Raw genomic sequence first — 21,167 nt, forward strand, 5'->3', positions numbered from 1 at the left:
TTCTTTGGCAGCTTTAATCTTACAAAACACTGAACTTTGGGCTTAATAACAGTACAAACTATCCAGTACTAGACATGCATTCCTCTATGTTTGCAACATGCTTTTGCAACATTTTGCATTCACTGTAGTTTGGATTCTGAGAGCCGCACAGTGACAAAACGCGGCTGTTTGAGATCCTGCTGTGCTTATTCCATTAATTCATGTATTATATCATACAAGGTATAAATAATTTAAATATAAATATCAAATACTATAACATACGGAGCCCCTAAAGGGACATGGTGGGAGAAAAAAAATGGGAAGGAAGGAAATTTTACGTGGTGGTGGAAAAAAATTTGGGATGGGAGTTTTTTTTTTTTTTTTTTTCAAATCTTTTGCGTTCCCTCGCAAAGATATTTTGCGTTCCCTCGCAAAGATGTTTGCGTTCCCTCGCAAAGTTATAATCGTATAATTGTGAGCTCGGACAAACACTTCCTCTTTAATGTCCCGCTGGCTGGCAGTAGTGTTTCAGTTAGTAACATACATTAATAATGCACACAAATAATGCGCGGCTCATAGAGTTTGAACTTGTTGGACTCAAAAATTAAGAAATGCAGTCAGTGCTTTTGTCAAGCAGTTCAGTTGGCAATATATTCACAGATTCGAGCTTCCCGGATTAATAACTCGTGAGCTAAACGTTGTTTAAACACAAATGCAGCTACTTCCAATCATAATAACCTAGACAACAAGCTACAACAACCCAATTTTCCTCAAATGTGTTTTATAATAAATTGGTCGTCTGAAAAGTGCAAAACCCGAAACCCTTTTGCTCATTTTATATTGCGAAAAAATACTCAATAAACTTCACTGTAACACACTGTACTGTCACCAAATTCAGTTCATACATCACTGCTCTCCTGCTGGTTATAGGTACTACAACACTTGAGGTGTTTTCACACCTATGGATCGCTTGTTTTGTTCCGAAACGGACTAAATTTGTTACAATGTTGCATTTTCTTCTTGGTTCGGTTCGCTTTCACATGGCAACATTTCAAAGTGTACCAAAATGCATTCAGGCAAGTCACATGCGAGTACAACTGTCCTCTTATTGGTCAGAGTTTTCGCTGCGTCATCCATCAAAATAATGATTGACAAGCTAGCTCTGTGAGCTTATTGTGGCTTTATTTGTAACTGTCGAGACACATACAAACACTTTATAAATGTAGCCGTCTCTCCCGCAGTTAATTCATATTTGCTGCGGCAAATTCAAACCCGCGCTCTTTCTCTCTCTCCATCTCTGGATTTCCCAGCGCTATTTAGTAGGCGACCTGTTGTCCGTGTGTCTGTCGAGAGAGACCATTTGAATTTTATAATGAAGCAGAGCGGGAATTGAGACTTCGTCGGGACAGCATTCTCGCACGGAGAAGTGTAATTACACACCAGAGCGCTCGTTGGCTTTCAGATATTGTAAATAATGTGCTCACTCACAGAATCAGACATTACTGCCTAAGCGCTCTACGTCTGCTTCCAGCTGCCCCAGGTCTGCACCGGCTCAGCAGAGCAAGCCTGCCCCCTCTACCTCTCACGCAGTGCCACCCAAGGAACAGTGCCAGCGTTCAAGCCTCGCAAAGCGCTCCTCCTTCCCATGACAACGTCAGGGACTCCGGCCGAAGATTTCGAGGATGGGGCAAAGTCTCGCCAAGGCCGGACCACGGCAAAAGCTCTTTCGTTTCCTCTCTCCTCCGCCCCGTTCAGTTCCGGGCGCGAGAGATTCGTTCAGCGTTGTGCTATCTGGGCCCAAAAGTGTTGCATCCATGCCAAACACCATTCTCATGGCGAACACAAATATTTTACCTTCTCATAGAAAGAGCAATTTCCTCTTCCACTCTCTCCGGTGTAAGGGCCCCCGATTGGCGGCCCGTCATCCGATGCCATTCAACTTCTTGTCACGAGGGCCGAGGCCTGGCAGGCCATCCCCGGAGTGTCAAGCTGGGTCCTGGGGACCGTAAGTCAGGGCTACTCGCTTCAGTTCATTCGAAGGCCCCCGCGCTTCAGCGGGGTGCTTCAGACTTCAGTCAACATGGACGATGCTCATAGCGTCCGAGCCGAAGTCACATCTCTTCTGAGGAAAGGAGCTATAGAAATAGTTTCCCCCTCAGAGAGCAATTCAGGGTTCTACAGCCATTATTTTCTATTCCCCAAGAAAGATGGCGGTTTCAGACCCATCTTAAATCTCAGGCTCTTGAACCTCTGCCTCATGAGATGGAAGTTCAAGATGCTAACGCTGAAGCAGATCCTCGCGCAGGTTTGCCCCGGGGACTGGTTCTGCTCACTGGACCTGAAAGATGCATACTTTCACATCCAGATAGCCCCCCCATCACAGGTGAATCTTGAGAGGAGTGTCACGTGACCCGAGAGTATGATGGCAGCTTAGCTTGGTGGCTCCGCCAACCCCACTCATATTCATTTATATTTACATGTTTCTAACTAATTGTTTGGCCATTATTTTATGACTTTGTGCCTGGTAACAACAATATGTCCTCACGTCATACGAAATCGGCCAGCAGGCAAGTAAATCGTGAACAATCACACGAAACGGATAAGATGGAGGACTCTCTTGCCGCCATGATTGCATCAGCCATGGAGAAGCAACAGTTGTTTATTGAAGCGCAATTTAAAACTCTTCAAGATAGACTTGACAACATTCAGACGGAGCTGTCCAGCTGTTCCAGTGGAGTAAGAGAATTGCGTGATAGATATTCCAGCCTGAGCAGCCGGGTTAATAAGACGGAGAAAAACTACGACAAATGTGCCGCGAAAATGGCAACCTACGAAGAGAAACTAGCTGACATGGAAGACCGGAGCCGCAGGGATAACATTCGCATTGTAAACTTACCGGAAGGCATGGAAGCTTCGAATCTCGTGTCCTACATCTCAGATTCTCTACCAGTATGGTTTCCTTCATTGATCGGCGTAAAACCAGAAATAATGAGAGCTCATCGCATCGGCCCTTCTAACAACACAGGCAGGCCTCGTACGGTGATTATGAAGCTGCTGCGCTACACTGACCGAGATCGAATCCTCAGGGCGTCGAGGGAATCTCCGATCAAAGTCGATGGAAAAGACATCCGATTCTCTGCGGATTACAGTGCGTTTACCATCAACCGTCGCCGCGCTGTCTACGAGGTTAAAAACAAGTCTCAAAAAATGGGCTTCCAGACTTTTTTGTTGTATCCGGCTCAACTGAAACTAATTCGAGGATCGACCCAGCACATCTTTAAGTCTCCTTTGGAAGTTGAGGACTTTCTGAGTGGTTTGGCACATGTTGATGTGTAATGTAACAATGTACTTGAGGCTTGTGTTTCTACTGGAATTCTCAAGGTACTTGTCAATGTGACGTTTAATGGTAAATATTTAGACTTGTTTGGCCTATTTCGTATGTTATTGCTGTTCTTTTTAGCAATCAGCAAAATATCAAAATTTGTTAAAAGGAGTGGGTGGGTGGTGATATTGGTTCTGCCGCCTTTCTCGGGGTCACGTAGTCCATTTGTTGGGCATTGGTTCACCCTTATGTGTGTTTGCTTTCTCTCTTTAATTTACTATTATTTTTATTTTTTTGTGTTTTTTGGAAGTGGTACTTCCAGATGTTCTAATGTTTCTGTGGGAAGTTGGGTGTCCATGGGCATTGTGGCGACCAGGGTGGGTGGGTATTTTTCCCTCTGTGGTATTAGGTGTGGTTTGTTAACTCTGTTTATGGCTTTATGCTTGTCAGTTCTTTTGTTTATGTTATTTTACAGTAATAATATATGGCAACAGAAACCTTTCACATAATTTCCTGGAATGTGAATGGCCTGAATGGTCCCATTAAGCGTACGGCCTGCCTTGATTTCTTGCATAGACATCATGTTGACATAGCTTTCATTCAAGAGTCGCATCTGAAGAAACCAGATGTCCAAAGGTTCTCTAACAAGTTTTATTATGTAGCTGCATCATCTTCAATGGATAGTAAATCACGTGGTACACTTGTAGTAATAAAACGAAAGCTTTCTTTTCACATCTTAGAAAAATACAGTAGTGAGGATGGGAGAGTATCATATATTAAAGCATGTATAGCAGGTCATAATTTTGCATTGATTTCGATTTATGCCCCGTCTCAGTTTGATCCAAGTTTTTTTCCTGCTCTTACTAAAATTCTGTTGCAGATTCAGGACTGTTTTCTTATTATCGGTGCTGATATGAATGCGGTAGTGGACTTATCTCTTGATCGTTCTTGTTCACAGAATATTCCAACACAATCTTTATCGTCTGCTAATCTATGTAAATTCATGTCCGATTTTAGTTTAATTGATGTATATTGCATAATTCACCCCATGACGAGGCAGTATACTTTTTATTCCGCAAGACATAAAAGTTACTCTAGACTTGATTATATTCTTTTATCCAACGCCTCATATTCAGAAATACACAATGTTGTCATAAAACCATGTCCTTTATCCGATCACAGTGTTGTTTCAAATAAGATTTCTCTTGCGTCTGCGCCAGTTAAGCTGGTTCATAGAGGTGAATAGTGGTTCGGTCGATGATCCTCGCTTTCTCTGGGACGCCATAAAGGGTTGCATAAGGGACGCATCTATTTCTTTTGCATCCCACTTAAATAAATCTAGATTAAACACAATAAGTACATTAGAAAATAAATTAAATAGGCTGGTGGGTCTTCAACAGAATTCACACAGTGAGAATATACAGCAAGAAATAAATATGGTATGAACAGAACTTAACTTTTTGCTACGTCACAGAGCAGAGTTTTTAATGCACAAGGTTAGAAGAACCTATTATTTCAATAGCGCTAAGCCAAGCCACCTTTTAGCGCTCAGGTTGAAGAACAGTGAAAAATTTTCAAATATCTCGGTAATTCAATCATCCAATGGTTTAATTAGTGAACCTAAATCTATTAATAGAGAATTTCAAATTTTTTATCAAAATGTATATAAATCAGAGTTGGTCTTTAGTGAAACTGTATGTAATAATTTTTTCCAGGATCTAAATCTTACATCTCTCTCTGAGGTAGAGGCAACCTCTCTGAACGTTCCAATTACTTTAGAGGAATTAAAGGAAGCCCTTATGGCTATGAAAAAGGGGAAGTCACCAGGATGGGATGGAATCCCTCCAGAACTATACCTTGTTTTCTGGAATGAGTTGGGACAGCCATTATTAAACATGATTCTTCGTTCTGTTCGAGAGGGCTCTTTCAATAATAGTGCCAACATGGCCATTATTACACTTTTACCTAAGCCTGGCAAAGATCTAACTCAGTGTGGGAATCATAGACCATTGTCTCTTCTAAACAGTGATGTTAAATTGTATGCCAAAGTGTTGGCATCCCGTTTAGACATTTTTATGACTAATTTGGTGCATAATGATCAAACCGGTTTTATTAGATCACGATTGGCAGCAGATAATGTCCGCCGTTTATTGCATGTCATACATGCGGCTAGTGGAATTGATTCACCATGCGCCGCACTATCTCTAGACGCGGAAAAAGCCTTTGACCGGCTTGAATGGCAATATCTTTGGACAGAACTAGAGCGTTTTGGCTTGGGGAGCGACTTTATTAATATGGTCAAAATTCTATATGCTAATCCCTCTGCGGTGGTAATGACAGGTGGCATTTGCTCATCCCAGTTTTTCATCTTATGTGGCACTCGTCAGGGATGCCCTCTCTCACCGTTGTTGTTCGCCCTATCTCTTGAACCTCTTGCACAGAAAATCCGTCAACATACTATGGTGAAGCCCATTACTTTTTGTAATACTTCTCATCGGATATCTTTATATGCAGACGACATTTTATTATATGTTAGTGATACAGCTAATTCAATCGAGCATGTTTTGTCTGTTTTTAATTCTTTTAGTTTATTTTCTGGATATAAAATTAATTGGACCAAATCTGCTTTAATGCATTTAAACAACTTATCATCTCAGGTTATTCTGCCAACTTGTATACCAATAGTATCTAGCTTTAGGTATCTGGGCATTGAGATTTTTTCTTCTTTACATACAATAGCTTTAAAAAATTTTCAAGGTATATATAATCGTATAGCTACAGACTTGACTCGTTGGTCAGCGCTACCATTATCTCTTCAAGCTCGTATATCTATAATTAAAATGGATGTTCTACCCCGTATACATTTTTTCTCTTCTATGATACCACTTGCACCACCTACTGATTACTGGTCTAAGCTTTAAACATTAACCTCTAAGTTCGTATGGAATGGAAAACCTCCTCGTATAAAATATGCTACTTTGCAACGTTGCAAAGATGGTGGTCTGGCATTGCCAAACTTTAAGTTTTATCATTGGGCATTTATTTTGCGACCTCTTACAATATGGTTGAACCTTGACTCTCTTGTATCTTGGCAACCGGTTGAATTTAATTTGGTTTTACCATACAGATTAAAAGATTTAATTTATTGTAATGTTCCGTTGAAAAATGTGAAACTGCGTTTTGGCCCAATAATAACATATCTTCTTTGTATATGGCGTACTGCTTCAAAGTTTTGTCATAATGACCTTAAGTGGCACTCTCATACTCCGTTATTTCATAACCATAGTCTCCTTACAGACAATAAACCTTTTGTTTTTTCAGAATGGAGCGATAGAGGCATTCATGTTTTAGCTGACATTTGGGGGGAAAATGGTCTTCGAACATTTAATGATTTGTGTAAAATGTATAATTTACCAGGAACCTCCCTTTTCTTTTATCTTCGCTTGAGATCAGCAATGAGAGCATACGGGGTTCCATGGGGTACCAATATCTCCTGTCTTACTATGCACAAAATTTTGACAGTAAATAAAAGTACTAGGGGTAAAGTATCTTCTTTCAACTACTTATTCTTGCAAGCTTCTTATAAGCACTTACCAATTTTAAACATCTGGTATAGAGATCTATATGGTAAAGAAGCAGAGAATAATAATGACGAAATCTGTTGGGACTCAATATGGGCCAATCTTAAACTTGTTTCAAAAAACCCTAACCATCAACTAATTCATTACAAATTGATTCATAGGATGTATCTTACCCCTAGAAAACGTTATTTAATGAAGCTTTCCTCATCTTCCATTTGTAATTTCTGCCCGGGAGGTGTGGTAGGCACATTTAAGCATATGTTTTGGGATTGTCCTGAAGTTAATGGTTTTTGGAAACGAATATGTACTACTTTGAAAGACATTCTTGAAACTGATATACCATGCTGTTGCTTTTGCTTTTAAATGATGATTCACCCTACAACTTTTCCTTGTCTCAGAAAAAACTGCTATTCTCTGGATTAACTACAGCTAAGAAAATGCTTGCCTTGCGTTGGAAACCTCCACACTCTTTAGCTTGGTCACACTGGATGTATTCTTTCCTGGACATTGCTAATATGGAGCTATCGGTGGCAAGGATGCATGGGGCCACTCAAAAAACTATTTCTGTATGGTTAAAGGCCATCTCTAAAATTAAGAACTTGCTGTAAAAGGACAGACCCCCCAAACACATTTGTTACAGAATGTCTGCTTGACTGTCTGTTGTACCAGAGGGAGTGGGGAGGGAAGAGGGGGAGTTTTATATGGTCGCCGTGGGTGGGTGGGTGGTTGGGTTTGGTTAGTTTCAGTGCTTTGCACTTGATTTTCATCCACGTCTTATATATGTGACCTGTAATATTCAATAAAAATTTGATCACAAAAAAAAAACAAAACAGGTGAATCTTGAGATTCACATTCGAGGGTGTGGCTTACCAATATACAGTCCTTCCCTTCGGGCTAGCTCCTCCCACTTTTACCAAGTGCATGAACGCGGTGCTTTCCCCACTGAGACAGATGGGAATCCCGGTTCTCAATTATCTTGACGACTGCCTCATTCTAGCCCAGTCGCGAGCCGAGCTGGTGCATCACAGATCCTTGCTACTCAGCCACATGGAGTGCCTGGGTCTCAGGGTCAACTTTGCCAAGAGCTCACTGCTCCCCAGCCAGCATATAACGTTCCTGGGTGCAGTCTTCGACTCAGCCCGTATGACGGCTGTAGTCTCGCCAGAGTGCGCTCTGGCCATTCAGCAGCTCGTGGTATCGGTCAGGAACAGAGCCTATCTCGCTCTGAAGTTCTTCCAAAGGATGCTAGGGCTGATGGCTTCCGCCTTCCCGGTTCTGCAGCTCAGCCTTCTTCGGATGCGGCCTCTGCAGTACTGGTTGAAGTTCCGGCTCCCTCCTCACGCCTCGCGGCACGGCTGCCTGCGTCTCAAGGTCAATCAGGGCTGTTTAACAGCTCTGAAACCCTGGATGAACCCTGTATGGTTCAGTCAAGGAGTACCCCTACAGGCGGTGTCTAGAAGGACGGTGCTCTCAACAGATGCATCCAACACAGGTTGGGGCGCTCTTTGCGAGGGCAGACCGGCCTTTGGCTCGTGGTCTCACAAAGAAAGCCATCTGCACATCAATTGCCTCAAGATGTTGGCAGTGGGGGGGCGCTCGAGAGCACCGCATGGAGTGGACGTAGTTTTGAGAGTCTCCTCCACTAATCTCGGAAAATTAGTTTTTTTTAATCATAAACAAATCAAAACAATATCTCATCAAGCCTGAAGTCAAGATGACGAAACCTAAAGCAAAAAAAGGGGACCAATCAACCAACATGGACGAGCAATTGGTCGAGAAGCAAACACTGACTGAACAAGTGGCTAATGCTACTCCTAGCGACGAGACCGCGGCCTTATCCCCTATTTTGGCGGCTATCCAAGCATCGATCCAAGCCATGGACAAGTCGATGAACGACAGATTTAACTCCATTGAAAATACTTTATCGCAGATGCAAACATCACTCCTCGAAACTAATTCCCGCATCTCCGAATTGGAGGGCGCTAGAACCGAACATGAGAGCCGCATCTCCGTGCTAGAGACTCTTTGCCAGGATATTGCTGCGGCCAACAAAGCCCTACACGTTAAGCTCGATGACCTGGAGGGTCGCTCCCGCCGGCAAAATATAAAAATAACAGGGCTACAAGAGAAAGTTGAAAACAATCAACCCACTGAATATGTGGAAAAGCTGATTCCGGCTCTCTTGGGAGCTCAAAACTTTCCATCGGGGGTGAAAGTGGATCGCGCCCATCGAATTGGACCTCTGCCAGCCAAAGGAGGACGCCCCCGGACGTTAATAGCAAGAATCCATCACTACCCCGTGAAAGAACTAATCCTGAGGCTGTCCCGACAACAATCACCCTTACAGTTTGAAGGTATGCGGATCTCCATATATCCTGATTTGACAGCGGAAGTAATGTCTCAGCGCCGAAACTTTGATGGAGTTAAAAAGAAATTAAAGGATGCTGGTGTCAGATATGGTCTGCTGTTCCCCGCGCGTCTTATCGTCACTCACGGATCGGAAAAGAGAATCTTCGATTCAGTCGCGGATGCTGAAGCATTTGCCAATACAATCACTGCCGCATCTTGACTTTTTAATGCACGCGCATCTGATTTAGACAATTTTCGCAGTTGCTCTATGCAAATGGAGCCTGGATAATGTGAGTACGCTTCTGTTCCTGCAGTCATACAGGCTGACGTCCCGGGCTTTCTGATGTGGAAAGCCGATGATGGATGTAAATTGGCGCTCTCACTAAGACTAAGAGCACTGATTTTCTATTGAAATTATCTTTTTGTGGGATTATGGTCCTGAGTCCTGACATGTTCATAAGCTAGCTTTGGCCTCGTGCCAATGTTCGAAACTATTTGTTTTGTTAATCTTAAGTGTCGAGAGTGGAGGAGGAGCCGTTTTCACCGGACAGTTAAGCTCGTTTCAGCTCGTTTCCTCCTTAGCAGCCTTGTAGCTCCACAGTTCATATATGGGGTTTGTTTTTTCTACTCCACTTCGTTTGGGGAAGCGGATGAGAGGGAAAGGGAGGGCGTTGGGGGGTTTTCTTCTTCATGATCATGTGTTAAGTGTTATATGTTTTGTCCTGTTTACTGTAATAACTTCAGTTCCACACAGTCATTACAACAATACTCAAGTTAATTTACATTGGTATATAATATGAGATCTTCAGACTGTAATGTTACCCTAGCCAGTTGGAACGTACGAGGCGTTAATAACCGGGCTAAAAGATTTAAAGTCTTTTCTTATTTGAAGTCAATCTCTGCTGATATAATTTTTTTGCAAGAGACACATTAAACATAATGAACAAGGGCTCCTAAGATGTAACTGGGTTTCACAGGTGTTCCAATCTACGTTCTCTTGTAGAGCCAGAGGAGTGGCCATTTTATTCCGCAAAACAATTCCTTTTAAGCATATATCTACTATTTGTGATCCTAATGGTCGATATGTGATAGTTTCTGGTCTCATTTTTTCTGTACATATCACGCTATTGAATATATATGGACCAAATTATGACGACCCATCTTTCTTCCGTAAAGTTTTTAATCTCCTGCCCAATCTGTCAAACACTTATCTAATAATTGGTGGTGACTTTAACCTGGTTTTAGATCCCATTTTGGACAGAACTCCTATCCGTTCTGTGAGTCACCTTCCAAATTCCACCACCACTCTAAACGAATTAATGAACTCACTTGATTTAGTTGATATTTGGAGGTTAAAGCATCCGTCTGACAGGCAATATACCTTTTTCTCCCACGTTCATAATTCATATTCTAGAATAGATTTTTTCCTGGTCGACTTTAAGGTTGCCTCATGTGTAACTGCAATGAAACACCACAATAGAATAATTTCAGACCATTCTGCGGTGACCATTTCTCTTGACCTTTTTGAAATAAAGCCTAATTATAGCTGGCGATTCAACCCTACACTACTTCTTGATTCCCATTTTTCCCAGCGTGTCATAGAATGGTTAGATGACTATCTTGTGTTTAATGATACAGGGGATGTGTCTGATTCAATGCTGTGGGAGTCACTTAAGGCGGTATTGAGAGGGCACATCATAGCATATGAATCCGGGTTAAAAAAACAAAGGAAAGCACGCCTGTCAGTAATTGAATCTTCTCTTAATCAACTTGAACATTTACATGCAGACACTGCGGACCCTGACGTGCTCAAAGAGATCACAACATTAAAGCTAGAGTATAATTCAATCCTTTCTAATCAAGTAAATAATATGCTATTAAGAATAAAACAAAAACAGTTTGAACTAGGGGACAAACCGGACAGGCTGCTCGCACGTCAGCTGAGAAGCATCCAAGCTAATAGAGCTATCCATCAAATTAGGAAAAAGGATGGGACCCTAGTGACAAACCCCAGAGACATCAATGAGTGTTTCAAAGAATTTTATGAAGCTTTATATGAATCTCGGACTTCCGTTGCCCCTACAGCCCTTTCTTGCTTCCTTCAATCACTACATCTCCCTAAAATAGATGATGCAGAACGAGACGCCCTTAATGCAGAAATAACTTTAGATGAAGTATTTCAAGCCATCACATCATTTCCCAGCGGTAAAGCCCCTGGGCCCGACGGCTTTGGAATTGAATTTTACAAGAAATATTCTCAGAAACTTGCTCCCCTGCTACTGAGATTATTCAACCATTCTATTGACGGTCAAGAATTTCCACAATCAATGTGCGATGCCAACATTTCCTTAATTCTTAAAAAAGGGAAAGAGGAAACGGATCCATCATCATATCGCCCCATAGCCCTTCTGAATTCAGATCTTAAAATTTTCACTAAGATTCTTGCAAACAGATTAAATAAATGTATAACAAAAATTATTCATTCTGATCAGACCGGTTTCATCCCAGGGCGCTTTTCCTTTTTTAATGTGAGACGCTTAATGAACATTCTATATTCTAAGCATGATTCTCTTTCGAATGTTGCCATCTTATCTCTGGACGCTGAAAAGGCATTCGACCAAATCGAATGGAATTACATTTTTTCAGTGCTCCAGGAGTTTAACCTCGGAGAATCATTCTCTCTATGGGTGAAAATGCTTTATGCTAAACCCAGGGCCTCAGTGCTCACTAATTTCGATAAATCATCACAATTCACACTGCATAGAGGCACAAGGCAGGGGTGTCCACTTTCACCCCTGCTTTTTGCCATTGCTATAGAACCCCTCGCGGCTGCTATAAAAAGTAACCCACTTATCTTATCTCCCAAGATAGGTCAATTAGACCATCATATATCTCTCTATGCTGACGACATTATTCTTTACCTTGTTAATCCAGAGTGGTCTATCCCACCCCTATTAGATTTGTTGGAGACTTTTGGAAAGTTCTCTGGTTACTCTATAAATTGGCAAAAGAGTGAATTTATGCCTGTAACAGACAATATTGACCCAGGCTTTATACAAAACCTACCTTTTAAAATTGCAGTGGACAGTTTTAAATATTTGGGGGTCACTATACCAAAAAATGCAAAGGATATATACAAATTAAATTACTTAACTATGCTAGAGAGCTTGAAACGTAATATAGAAAGTTGGAGGACCTTCCCACTGTCCATGGTAGGGCGCGTGAATGCAATCAAGATGGTGACACTGCCCAGATTTTTGTACCTTTTTCAAAACCTGCCAATTTCCCTGCCCAAAAGTTTTTTTAAAGCCTTGGATTCGATTATATTGCCTTTAAAGCGCACCGTATTTCTAAACTACATGTAAGTAAACCAAGGTCACTGGGCGGATTAGGCCTTCCAAATTTCCAGCATTATTATTGGGCTGCAAACTGCAGAGCCTTATCATATTGGAAAAAATCTCACCTTGCAGGGCCTGTAGGTGACATTCCATCTTGGCTTGCCATAGAACAGAGTGTTACAAACCACTCTCTTTCCTCTCTGCTTTTTGCGGCACCTGCGCCACTCATAACAGTGGCTAGCACAAACTTCATACTTTCCAGCTCTTTCAAAATATGGTGTCAGATCCGGAAAGCGTTTAAGTTGCCATCTACTGCTCTATCATGTCCTATTGCTTGCAATCATACCTTTAAGCCATCACTCACAGACTCCACATTTTCGGTCTGGTCCAGTAAAGGAATGGTCACCGTGAGAGACTTATATGTGGACGGTAAATTTGCCACATTTTCCCAGCTCAAAGAGAAATTTGATCTTCCACCGTCACATTTTTTTAGATACCTACAGCTGAGAAATTATGTTCGCACATCTTTCTCAAACTTTGAACTACTCACAGACGAAAATGAGATATATAATTTACTTTCTGCCTCTCCTGATGCCCCTAATTTGATTTCCCGTTTTATGGCTGTCCTCACTAGACAGCTCAACATATCTACCTCACATCTGAAAGATTCCTGGGAAAAGGATTTAGGTATTCATATAACTGACGAGGACTGGTTAGAATCTATCAAGGTCATAAATACATGTTCTATTAATTCAAGGCACCAACTAATTCAATATAAAGTATTACATAGGCTTCATTACTCTAGGGTTAAGCTTAACAAATTTTACCCTTCAATTTCCTCTACCTGTAACAAATGTGAATCTGCTGAGGGCTCTCTGGGACATCTCTTTTGGTTCTGTCCGAAACTTTTTGAGTTTTGGAGCGAAATTTTTAGATTCTATTCTGAGGCATATTCTTGTGATCTCTCTCCTGACCCAGCTGTTGCTGTTTTCGGCTGGTCTGACTCTCTTCATGGTATCAACCGTCAAACTCAAAAAGCTATCCAATATGGAATGGTGGTAGCTAAAAAAATTATCCTTTGTCTATGGAAAAAGGCATCAAAACCACTTTTTAAATCTTGGCTCTCTGAACTTTCTGCCACTTTGCATTTGGAGAGACTCAGACACAACCTCTTTGGCAATATTGCTGGCTTTGAGGCCACCTGGGAACCCTTTCTTAAACATCTATCAAATGTCAAGGATAACAGTTTAAAGGTCTGACCCATTTATTATTCACATGATCACCATATTGCCCTTGTACACTGGCCTAGAAATGTATAACATTATAGGAAATATGTATAAAACTGAAGGAACTGATGTAACTCGAGGTTGAAAAATCATTCAAAATGTTTTTTTTTTTTTTTTTTTCCGTTTCTTGTCATTGTCTCTTTGTAATGTTCTATGTTGTCTTAATGCCAAAATAAAAACATAATATTCAAAAAAAAAAGATGTTGGCAGTGATTCGAGCCCTTCACGTGTTTCAGGCTCACCTGACGGGACGCCACATCTTAGTCCGGTCAGACAGCATGACAGTGGTGTCATACATAAATCACCAGGGCGGTCTTTTGTCTAGCCGCTTATGCGCTCTGGCGAAGTGTCTTCTGGAATGGGCATTAAGAATTTAAATCCATATTTAAAACACATCTCTTTTCTTGTGCTTTTAGATGTTGATAATTTGTATGTGTGTGTTTTTTTATATATATATTTATGTTCTTCTTTCTCCTTTTCATTTAATCTCTATGTACAGCACTTTGGCCAGCTCAGGCTGATTTTAAATGTGCTTTATAAATAAAACTGAATTGAATTGAATTACAGAGGTTTCAATCACTCAGAGCGACTCACATACCCGGGAGAACGAACTTGGGAGCAGATGTGCTATCCCGGAGCAATGTCCCCTCAGACGAGTGGATGCTCCACCCCTAGATGGTTCTCACGATCTGGGAGCTTTTCGGGAAGGCAGAGGTAGACCTCTTTGCCTCAGAAGACAACTCTCACTGCCGAATTTATTTCTCGAAGGAGGACGATGCGCTGGCTCACGTCTGGCCCAGCACCCTCCTTTACACCTTTCCCCTGATTGTCTGATCCCGCAGGCCATCAGATGAATCAGGGAAGACAAGCACAGAGTCCTCCTTGTGGCCCCGCTCTGGAGGAGCCATGTTTGCTCCTCAGAGCTGTTCAGGCTTTCCGTGAAAGCTCTGTGGCCGATTGCCCTGAGACGGGCCCTCCTCTCTCAGGCGAACAGGACGATCTGGCATCCTCAGCCAGAACTTTTAGCTCTGCGCCTCTGGTCCCTCGATGGGAGCCTGTTAGCCTCCCCAGGGACATGCCTCTCAGGGGAAAGCCCCATCCACGAGACGCACAGAAATGGTCGGTCTTTATTGGCTGGTGCTCTGCACACAACATAGACCCAGTGGAGAGTGGAGAGTGACGTATCTCCGATACTGTCTTAGTTTACGTAACGGCCATTGCAGCGTTTCACGCTCCAATTGCTGGCCAGTCAGTGGGGCGGCACAACCTTGTGGTGTGTTTCTTGAGAAGTTCTAGGTGATTGAATCCACCTCGTCCTCTCACTGTTCCCACCTGGGACCTCTCTTTGGTCCTCAGAGCTCTCAAAGGGCCACACTTTGAGCATATGCATTCGGCTGACCTCAAAACTGCTCTGCTACTTGCACTAACATCGGTTAAGCGTGTCGGCGACTTGTAGGCCCTCTCCGTGAGCCCTGCATGCCTTGAGTTTGGGCCCAACGACTCCAAGGTCATTTTGAAACCTAGGCATGGCTATGTCCCTAAGGTGCTCTCGACTCAGAGCACAGGTCATTTCCCTCTCAGTGCTTCCTCCCTCATCGGACGAGCGAGAGCTGGAATTTGCTCTGCCCCGTCAGGGCATTAAGGAACTATGTTGAGCAATCACAGCCTTTCCAGCAATCCGATCAGCTCTTTATCTGCTTTGGCGGCAGCACCAAAGGAACCTCGGTCTCAAAGCAACGTCTTTCGCATTGGATAGTCAACGCTATTGTTCTTTGTTACTCCTCTATGGGCCTGAGCTGCCCATAGGAGTTAGAGCCCACTCCACAAGAGGAATGGCTTCCTCTTGGGCCTGGTCTAGTGAAGTTTCTATTAAAGACATCTGTGAGGCGGCCAGCTGGTCCTCGCCATCCACTTTTGTTAGATTTTATCATTTTGTAGCGTATGCACACGTATCAGGATAATCAATAAACTTTGGAGTTTTCAGAATGCTTTTAACCTGATGAACTTCGTTTCTTAATCACTAAATCGGCTCCGAACTGTCTACTAAAGATGAGCCCTCTTGACACCTTTGTGGCCCTCCGAGTTAACACAGCAGGCCCAATTTCCTTGCTCTTAGGACATCAAAGGGGCCCCTCATGTGGACTACGGGCCAGATCCACATTCCAGCACCCACACACACTGGCACACACAAAAACACACACACACAGACACACATACAGAAACACACAAACATACACTTTTAACTGCATATATATATATATATATATATATATATATATATATATATATAGCACCACTATGCTGAAATATATATTTCATATATTTTAGGGCGCATGCATGTTTCCTAGTGTTTAAATGAGTGTATTTGTGCTAGTGTGCATTTTAATGATATAATTTTGTCTGTAAACCATAACTTCTCTCCTATGCCTTTCTGACCTATCGAGTTTGATCTCGTTTCAAAGCTCCGGACTCGAGCTATTCATTGAGACATGTCACCAAACGGACAAATGTATTTTTCTATGTGTTTAATGATACTGTGAAGAACACACTCCGTTTGGAGATCTGATCTGGTAGTCATAAATCATTGGATTAAGTCGTGAGGCCAAACAATGGGAAAGCTTTCCCGCCAACTTTGCACCCATGTTATTGGCTACCCCACCTCAAGGAGGTGTGTCGGCTTATCTGTCATAAAAGCAAAGACGCACAATTTCTTGGGTGTTCTCTCCCGATTGTCTCACGAGCATCTCGTGCACGTTTTTCCCGGACCTCTCCGGTGACCACACGCTGTCATCGCGCTCAGCTTCGGGATCGCCATCTTCCAGCGAAACTCACTCTCGTCCTCAGTTCAAACCTTCCCGCTGAACGGAGGAAGCCAACGAACTGCACCAGCGCTAACCTGAAATTCGACACACGCAACCAATGCAAGTATACTGCCGTTTCTCAATCTTAGATGATGAAACTGATTTCCGTGCTGGCTTAGGACTGGTTGTGAGTTTGCTACTTGCCTTCTCTCTTTCCTTCTCTACTTCTATTCTTGTACATAGGTGTGTATTTTCTTGTATATATATTTAGATGTATAACCTCTGTATTCGTAGTTTGCATATATTAAAACGTTATTCATGCTCGATTGTTCTGTTTGTTCTTTCAGCTGAAAACCAAGTCACTTTAACGCTTTTCGATCGCTTTATGCTTTGATGCAAGTTATTTTCACGGCCAGAGAATAACTCTGTTTATAATATTCTGTGAGGGACTTAGTTTGCTGGACAAACGAACAGTTTCTCTAAATAATTATTAAACCAGAACTATATGTAATTGATTACAATTCGTTGTAATTGATTCACAATATAAGTTTAATTCCCCGTTGGGTCGATATATGAATCATAATTTATTCATAACCTTATGAATTATTATATTCATATTTCATCCATAAATTGATTAATAACCGCTACATTTCGTTACATATTATTTGGTGGAGAATGCGGGCAACGTTTTAAACTTGGTTTTCGGTAAAAGAGCAATGTAGAATAATTTTGTATGATTTAACTTACATGCGCGTTTTATTCAGTGAGAAGACGCACGGGTCCTCACTACTCACCGTTAACAAGCTGCTGTTTGTTTCTAGAAACACTGCAGGCATAGCCTTGGTTGACCGTGAAATACACTGCAGTCCATTGATATTTCAAGCTCGTATCTGTGAAGGACGACAATCTTTGCAGTACAGTTTTGAATATTAATTTCCGCTTGAATAAACGAATTGAATCGTGTTCAGCGAGTTTAGAGGGTCGTGGCGAGATTCCTGCGATCACTCTTTCGAGGCCTCATTATATTTGCCACTATTAATCTGAATTAATTGTGTCGTCCAAATAATTCACAATAGTTGGCGCTCCAGGGTTACGCCGTTTGGCCTAGCTACCCAAACACGTGATCCCACTTACAAATCTAATCAGAGAGCAGTTCACCTGGTTTATCGATTGATGTGTAAAATTTGGAGCCATATCAACATTCTGATCCAATGTTGATTTGTAACCCGCGGCAAAGGAATCCCGCAAGCGTTACATATTCGTGCATTAAAGTGTGCACCAAAGGGACTGATTCCCAGAGCTGTGTACCCGTGAGTAAAACGGTACACATATATTTATGAAAGAATCCGCTGAGGTTCTATAGTTGTAATCGTGACCGTGCAGTTAAAACAGCGTAAGGGTCAGACCCCCACAAAGCGCTCGTTTTTATATCACGAATTAAAGAAAGGGGATGCAGTAACTCTGACCAGACGCCAGAGGGCAGTCTGCTCAGGTGTGCCACCCCTCCCTACTTATTGGTTGTGTGGACTCAGTGACGCCACCGCGTGGACGTTCTGAGTTAAAGCCGCTCCATACTTTGAACTGAAATTATCTCCAAGTTATCTTTTGCTTCTCTATACTGCGGGGAGTTGTAAAAGTAATTTGCTTTTGGTGGTTATGCTTTCCAATCATTGTTGGAATGTGGTTTACTGATTTAAATTTAAATTTAAACACGTTTAAATTTTTAATTTAAATTGTTTCCCTTCCAACAAGGGAATTCACTTTCTGAGAGTGCGCCCCCTGGTGGACACTGTCAGATAAGTCAATTCTCTTTTCCCTTGTATTCTTTTTCCTGTATTCACAGATCTACTTTATTTTATTTTATTTCAGTTTATTTATTTTATTTTTATTCTACTTTGTGTTATTTCATCCATTCCCTTTTTGTCTTTTCTCTCTCTCAAGTTATTTCTTTAGTTTTACTTTGGAAATTCATTCCCTTTTATTACTTAATGTTTTATTTTATTCACTCTTAGTTCTGGGTCCTGTGTGTTATTGGCTGGCAATAATATTCACGCACACCCAAGCCTCCCTTATTTCATACACTTATTTTGAATTTAATTAAATAACATTTAATTCAATTTTAAAATTAAGTAGTGTCAATCAGTTGGCATTTTGCTATCAACAAGCAATTCTCTTTAGGAAAAATCTGCAAATAGGGAAGGCTTTCTCTTTTCTTTCTCCCATTCTGTTATTCTATGCACTCATTTAAATTTAATTGAACAAGTTTAATTCAAATTTGAATCAAGTGCCTCTGAATTATCTTCTTTTCGCTTTTTCCCATCCTGTTATTCTACGCACTCATTTAAATTTAATTGAACAGAGTTTAATTCAAATTTGAATCAAGTGCATCTGATTTGTTTTTGTTTTATGTTATTTTTACTTTTGTTCTGCTTCTAGCTAGTTCATTTTAGACCCCTACTCTTTTATCCTACACACTTAATTATTTAAATTCTATTTAAACAAGATTTAAATTGAGATTTAAATTTACAATTAAGTCGTGTTTACCTGACTGTTTGTGCACTTGCAGAGAAGGCCCTTCACCGCTGGGTGGCGAGTTGAGTCGCCCCAGTGAGTTCCAGTGAGTGGAGCTGCCTGGCCTGGCGGTTCTTTCACTGACTGTGTGTGAATCGGAGACACTCTGACCTCGTATCACGGGCAACACGCAAGGACATCAGCGAGTTGTGTATCAGGTACAGGGAGGCAACGAGACCCGGGGTGACAACAAGCGGCAATTTTGTTTAATTTCCCTGCTCAGGCTTCTGCACGACAGAACCGCCCGTTTGGAGTAACTGCCCGTAAAGGGGACAGACTCTGAGTTCAGGGAAAACTCAATCTTGACTGGTCACTCGGGCCGTTGGCGCAATTACCTTACTGAAGTGCGCAATTGTACTGGTGTTCCCTGGTTGAGAGATTGCACCGTGTTACAAAGGGGACAGGTGGCCACGGACACCGCAGTAGAGTGTTTGAACGTCGAGGAAAGGTTGCCTGCCATTGAGTTCTTATCTGAGCACCCACAATTCACCCAGGCCTAAATTAATGACATACAGTCATTTCACCTAATTGAAAGCCACAGAATATTACATATTCTTCAATTACTCAGGTGCGGGCCAACCCTTATGCTCTCGATCCATACCATCCCTCTAGGTTTTATGACGCAACCGTGCACTCGCCTGACACCGTCATAAACCCTCACTTCTCCCCTCTAGCCCTTCTGTTTTAGTTTATTGCGATTCTATTTTTATTCCTTTCTATTTGTTTACTGCTCTATTTCTCATTTAATTGCATCCACCCTGTTCTGTTTTGCTTCTCTACTGTGTTTGTTTCTTTCAGTTAATGTAAAAGCAGAGCCTGTGAGAGCCATCACGGAAAACTGAGTAATAGATAGACGACCGAGCAGCGAGAGTCATCAAAGGACTCTTAGGGCTAACGCCTGTCAAAATCTTTATTCAAATCCGGCACTCACCCACACAAATTGACCCGCGTGGTCCTTTTGGCTATCGACAATTAAGTGTCTAGCCTACATTCCACTAACTGTCTGCACCAGTTAACTGGAACCAAACCAAAGAATTATATAATCATGCATTATTATAAGTCGTTAGCCCTGCGCGTGCTTGCATTGGTTCTGTTTGTGCTGTCTTTCTCTCGCCAACAGCAAGCTAACGTGTTCAGAGCAGCCAGCCCCAGCACCCATGGGGACGGACTCAAGACCGGGTTGGGCTCCCTGACCAGCACGATCCTGCCCAACGACGCTGTGGATCCCCAGCACCTAAGCAACGAGCAGCTGGACGACAACCTGAATCGACTAATGGCCCACGATCCAATGCCGAGCTACAAAGAGTGGGCGAGAGTCATCCGAGCCATCGCCCACAACCTCAAGCTCCAGGCGGAGGACGCCCGGAGGAATCAGGCCCAGATTCATCGTCACCACGATCAGCGACTCGTCGAGACCCAGGACCAGCGTTGGACAGCAGACGAATCCAAACCCGAGCTGCAGGAGGAGCTGCAAAGACTTCAAAAAGCCCTTGCAGAGCTCCACCTGGAGGTGGAGCGTAGAAAACTGACTGGAAAACTCCAACACAGCGAAGCTCCCCTAGCCAAAGCAGAGACTAAGCTGAAAGACAGACACACTAAAGCCCTGACCTGTGAAAATCATCTCAAACAGACCCAAAAAGGAGTTATGGCTCCGAAACAACAAAGATACTATGTGAATGAACTTGACACTGGTTACAGAGTACTGAAAAGTGGCATGGGAGGGGAAACACACATCACAGAGTTTCCCCTAACCAGTCAAGAAGCCCTAATTCCAAATGGGGTTAAAAGTCCACTGCCCAAAACGTCCAACGGCCAAGAACCTTCGCCAGCAGCTGTCACATCCAACTGCCAGCACCTGCGACAGGTTCTGATCCAAAAGCTTTCTGACCCTGCATCAGATCAAGGGCTCCCTGCTGCCATGGACCTAAAACGGGGCAGAC

General features: G+C 42.4%; 1 pseudogene; it reads left to right on the forward strand.

Moving 5' to 3' along the window:
• The window catches only part of LOC137006055 (zinc finger protein 721-like), a 970,851-nt pseudogene that overhangs the window by 539,659 nt on the left and 410,025 nt on the right, over positions 1-21,167 (forward strand).

The sequence above is a fragment of the Chanodichthys erythropterus genome, chromosome 3 (assembly GCF_024489055.1).
Source record: "Chanodichthys erythropterus isolate Z2021 chromosome 3, ASM2448905v1, whole genome shotgun sequence".
Taxonomy (NCBI): Eukaryota; Metazoa; Chordata; class Actinopteri; order Cypriniformes; family Xenocyprididae; genus Chanodichthys; species Chanodichthys erythropterus.